The sequence below is a fragment of the Lipotes vexillifer genome, unplaced genomic scaffold, assembly GCF_000442215.2.
Source record: "Lipotes vexillifer unplaced genomic scaffold, Lipotes_vexillifer_v1.1 scaffold1136, whole genome shotgun sequence".
Taxonomy (NCBI): domain Eukaryota; kingdom Metazoa; phylum Chordata; class Mammalia; order Artiodactyla; family Lipotidae; genus Lipotes; species Lipotes vexillifer.
In genome coordinates this window covers 1528465-1533415 of record NW_006769631.1, presented here as the reverse complement: position 1 = coordinate 1533415, position 4951 = coordinate 1528465, and positions in this window count along the sequence as shown.

Genomic DNA, 4951 nt, shown 5'->3' with positions numbered 1-4951 from the left:
CCTGCTGAAAAAAGTGCCTGGCTCAGAGTACACGTTCGTTGGTTGCATGGGGCCTGAAATCTCCTTTTTGAGCACTTGCGGAATGGTGGGACTGACAGAGTCGAGGCTCAGGAAGGCTGATCTGGAAGAGCTGAGCATGCAGGAAGGAGGTAACCAAGCAGAGGGCCCTCTCCACAGCCGTTGCGTTAGAGCAAAACACTAGTAAAGCAAGTGGCAGGTTCAAGAGACCCCGAGGAAGAACAATTCCTCTTCGAGAGACAAGAGAGTGTCGTATTGATCTCTCTTCTCCCGGCACCAGCGTGATGCCTGGCCACTGGTCGAGCCTTAGAAGTAACAGTCAGTTAACGTTTATGGTGGCTCAAATGGATATTCAAGGGAGAGAGCTGCCACTCTGCTGAATCCTTTCCCTTTGTGAGGACATATTTTTTGACATAAGCCCAGCAAGGGTGGCTTCCAGGAAACCACTTGGGGAGTTTGATCTGGACTCCATCCAGTTGGGAGACCCAGAACTGAGGCCTGACCCATGCCTCAGAAAACTAAAGTGAACCACAAATGGAGCCTGACGCCCTGCTACCCCAGAAAATCCAGAGTGGGAAAGAGCTGACTCTCTGCCTTGGTAGTGGAGCCAGTAGGCTGGCCAGGTGGGGGTGGGTCTGCACTCCTAGAACTAGTCCGGGCGGGAGACTGGACAGCATCCACCATGCACCAGATGGGACCATACAGGGGAGAGCTGACATGAGGGAGTCTTGGTCATGTCTAGTAGGGTCAGCTCATAGGATGGGGTGTCCTTAGGAGGAGGAGGCTGGGTGCCCGGTAGCTAAGGAAAGAGTTTCAAGGACTACCTGGAAAAGAGATGCACCTGCTCAGGTTCAGGGACAAGAGGAGGCTCTGCAGAGCCCATGTGAGATGACTTTGACCACTGCTTCTCTCTGAGACAACTAGCAAGGGAGGCAAAGCAAAGGGGGACAGGAAAAGCAGTGAGCTGGAAAAGAGGGGCAAGGAGAAAGGGGATCCCTCTTCCCATTGGAGGCTTTCATCTGGGAGCAGGAATGAGCTGAGAGGGGAGACAGTGCAGAGCCAACTGACAACCACGGTTATCGAGACCAAGACCATCGCGAGGGACTAGACACTTTAATTTCTGTGATCAAGATTATCTATGGCTAAGAGCAACAGAGGACTATCTGTGAGTGACCAGAACATTCTCATCCTGCCCAAGTCTTCACCCAGGCTCAGGAGAATATTACTCCTCACTGTAGGAAGTCTGAAGGGACAGAGGAAAATGAAAGAATAGTTGTGGTCCCACACCTATGTAGTGCTTGCTCAATACAGGTTATACATTTGTTAAAGAATCACGATCTGAGTGTGCTCTATGTGGGACATGGTGTTTAATATCCCCCTACCAACCCTACAAGGAAGGGCTTGTTGCCACTGCAGGGTGCTTGATCAGGACACTGAGGCTCAGAGGGGTGTCCTCTCAGTGGGTTGGAGCAGGGCGGAGATTCACGCGGGCATTGCCCGTCAAGTTCATCACTGAATCACAAGCCTCCCTTGAATGTATTTCTCTAGTGCTTAAGCCATCAACGCATTTTATCTTTATGGTCATGCCATGAAGTGGGCCAGTGCATGGTGACAGGCCCAATTTTGCAAAGGAAAATGATTTGGAGAGAATCAGTACTGCTCATGGCCACTTTCTCTGTGGCCAGGTTTTGGATTCTTGCTCTCTGCTGGGCCTTCTGAATTTCTCTAGGGTGCCTTTCAGATATTAACTTTTGCTACACCTTGAAAGTTATGCTTGGAGACAATTTTCTATTCACTTTAACTTTTTAAAAAATTGTGAAATGCAACACACATACAGAAACGTATTTAGAAATGCAGCACGCATACAGAAAAGTATTTGGAACACATGTTCAGCTTAAGTGAAGGTCTGGGTAACCACCATCAGTTCAAGAAGCAACATTTCAGCACCCTAGATACCCCATGTGCCTTGAACACAGCCCTGCCTGTTCAAGCAAAGATAGTCACCATCCTGTGTTTTACAGCATTTTCTTGATTTGCTTTTACAGTTTCGTTACCTATGTGCATGTCTCTAAACACTATAGTGTCGCCTGCTTTTCAACTTTATATTAACCGAGTTGTAATGATGTATTCTTTCGTGTCTACTTTTTACTCAACATTGTTTTAAAAGTTCATCTATCTGTTCCATGTAACTCCAGGCTTTTTTCATTGCTATATAATAAACTTCATTGTATGACCATACCAAAGTTATTGAATCCATTTATTACTGGATAGTAGGTTATTTCCAGTTTTGAACAGTTACAGACAAGACTATGTTTCTGTATGTGCACATATGAACACGTTTTCTAGGTTGCTGTGGAATTTCTGGGTCACGGGCTGTGGCCATGGCAATATATATGCTGTAGCTCATGCTGGCCCATGAAGCCAAACATTAAATTTTCAGGAATTTTGTAATTAACACAGCTCTTATTAAAAACTAAATTATATAAACTTGCAATTAATTATATTTCTAAAAAAGACTCATCACTTCCTAGTTTTTACACCATGGAAATCAGCAAACACTATAAATTAGGGCTTTGCTTCCAGAGAGCTGGCTGTTGAACATTTCACAGCTCTCACTGGATGTGTGTCCTTAAATTTATCAGATAATTCCAAATTATTTTCAAAGCTGTTGTACCAATTTACATTCCCACCAGCAATTTCAGAGTCCCTGTACATCTCTGCCAACACTTTAAATATATTCTGGTGGGCATGTAGCAGTATCTAATTGTGGTTTTAATTTGTATTTCACTTCAGCACTTGTCTTGCTTATTGGCTATTTGGATATTCTCTTTCTGTGAAGTGCTTCAAGTCTTCTGCTCATTTTTCTCTTATGTTGACTGTCTATTTCTTACTGTTTTCTAGGAGATTTTTTCTCTGACAAACGATGTGAACCCCGTTGATCACGTGTATCTCTTTTTCCCACTACTTTTTTGGTTGTAAAACAGGAACATAAAATATAGCTTAATAAATTATAAAACAAATACCCTTGCAATCATTACCCAGGTCTAGAAATAGACCTTTGTCATCTATTTTGGCAGCACTTTTGTGCCTTGTGCAATCACAGCTCTTCGTTGCTTTTCTTTATAGTTTTAACCCCAAAATGTGCATCCTTATATGCAGTAATTTAGCTTGCTCCTGAAAAATAAATGTCTTTGAAATCTTTTATACTACAGGTTTCCACCACCTCCCTTTTTCATTTTGCAATTTGAAGAAATTGAATCATTTGTCCTCTAGCGCAGCGGTCCCCAACCTTTTTGGCACCAGGGACCGGTTTCGTGGAGGACAATTTTTCCATGGACCGGGGGTGGGGTAGGGTTTTGGGATGATTCAAGCTCATTACATTTATTGTGCACTTTATTTCTATTATGATTGCATTGTAAGATACAATGAAATAATTATACAACTCACCACAATGCTGACCGGAGGTGGAGCGCAGGTGGTAATGCAACCGATGGGGAGTGCTTGTAAAGACAGATGAAGTTTTGCTCTCCCAGCACTCACCTCCTGCTGTGTGGCCCGGTTCCTAACAGGCCACGGAAGGCTACCGATCCGTGGCCTGCGGGTTGGGGACCCCTGCTCTAAAGTTTCCCATAGATTGGATTTTGCTGATGGCATCCCTATAGTGTAATTTGTCACTGTCTTCTGTTCTCTGAATTTTGAGACGGTCCAATTCAGGTTCTTTTTTTTTTCAAGATAATTTCATAGGCGGCAATGTCTTTTTGCATCGGGAGGCACATAATGTCTGCTCGCCTCTCCTTCTGTGGTATTATTAGCCTTTGATGCTGCATGCATTAGTTCATTGGGGAGTACAGAGTGGTGATCTTCTAAATCTATTATTCTTTTATGTACTAGCTGGGTAGCTACTATCCATACAGAGAAACTTCCCCTCATCAACTAGTTGGTTACCTAGTGGTTCCATCTATATAGAAAAAACGGAAATTATTTGGTTCAATTTACTACTTTTTAAAAAGAGTTTGCTCTCTATCATGCTCCAGAGGTGACTTCTTTCCTTTTAGTAACATTTCATAATGGATTTACTGATGACTTAACATATTTGAATGTTTCTGTTTATTACCATTATATCTTTTTATTACCGTGTAAATTCTCTCATGTATGGCCTGTGCCTCGTCAAGCCCTTAGAAACACAATCTTGTTAACCTTTGATAGCTTCCTTAACTTTCTGACATGGCAAGATGTTCCAGACTCATCTAGTACATTTTCTATCCTGACCCTGGAATCATCCATTTCTCCAAGAAGCCCTGCTTTCTTTTAACAGAAAATGGTGTTTCAAGGCCATAGTCTGGGTGCTAGGGGTGCTCATTGCTAACAGGTTGGTCATGATTTCTAGACCTCTTCAGCAGAGTTAGGAAGCTAAATGAAAATACCCTGAGTTCATGCTAATACTTTTATTTCAAATTCATGAGTGTGGGATTTTTACTTAACTTCTTTCATCTTATCTCTGTAGTTTCCTTTCTTCCATATAGAGAATCCTGGTTCTCAAGGATACAGAAGATGATAGATTGGAATATTCATAATTACACATTTGCTCTCCTACATCACACGCACTGTACTCTCAGAGCTACAGAACCAATGCTGCTACCACCACCGAAGTGAATGCTGAAGACAGCTAACTTTTCCATGTGCTTTCTCCATTCTCTCTGCTTTTAATGGTTTGCTCTATCTATATTGCCAGAGCAAATAGATGTTACATCTTGTATTCTCTCCCTTATAATCCTGATTCCCTATAAGCAGGAGCTTACCCCGGAATGTTTAGGCTAAAACTGACACTTGAGCATTTCCTATGTAGAAGAACTTTACATATTAAAAAGAGTAGATTTCAAAGAAAAGGGAGGCACACTTGACCAAGGTCATATATTATACAGAGTATTTTCAT